Source organism: Triticum aestivum, chromosome 2D (genome assembly GCF_018294505.1).
Source record: "Triticum aestivum cultivar Chinese Spring chromosome 2D, IWGSC CS RefSeq v2.1, whole genome shotgun sequence".
Taxonomy (NCBI): Eukaryota; Viridiplantae; Streptophyta; class Magnoliopsida; order Poales; family Poaceae; genus Triticum; species Triticum aestivum.
Genome location: NC_057799.1, coordinates 45,569,836 through 45,570,652, shown reverse-complemented (window position 1 = coordinate 45,570,652; position 817 = coordinate 45,569,836).

Below are 817 nucleotides of genomic sequence, written 5' to 3'. Positions count from 1 at the left end.
CTGCTTAGTTAGTACTAGATGTTTTTTTAGTAGTAGTAGATGTTAATTTAGGGTTGATAGATAATGATTTTTAGTAGTAGTAGATGTTAATTAGTAGTAGTGATGGTACTAGTTAACTATTGTATAATGTAGTTTATTTTTACTGTTTTTAGTAAGTGTTTAAAATAATTAGTAAGTAAATTAATAAACTAGTTGAACTAGTTTAGTTTTAGTTGAACTAGTTTAGTAAGTAAATTAATAAACTAGTTGAACTAGTTGAATTAATAGAACTAATGTATTTTTAGTAAGATAATTAATATTACTAGTTGAACTACTTTATTTTTAGAAAGAACTAGTTTTTTTCTATTTATAGTAAGTTTATATTTAGTAAGAACTAGTTGAATTAATAGAACTAGTTGAACATGTCATATTTGTTGTTATTTTTTAGTTAAACAATTATTCGGGATGTATTAGTGATAACTTATAGGGTTTTTGCTTTTGCAGAAATCAAGGAGCCCCTCCATCATCCCCGCAGTCGTCCCCGTCACCGACCCCCTCCGACCTCGAGGTGAGACCAGCCCAATCTCCATGTATATCTTGTGTTGCTCAAATAGGATATGTGGTTGCCCAAGTGGCCGGTCATGTTCAGGTTACACCTCCGAGTGGCCTATGTTTTGCCGGAGTGTTGATTAATTTCCGTTCCGGCAAATTTCAGGCGCTCGATATGTCCTTTTTTAGCAAAGGTCATGCCGGATTTTTCCGTGAATTCTGGCATGACTTGTGCTAGAATATGTAGGAAATATCGAGTGGCCTGAATTTTCTCGAAAAATAATGATCT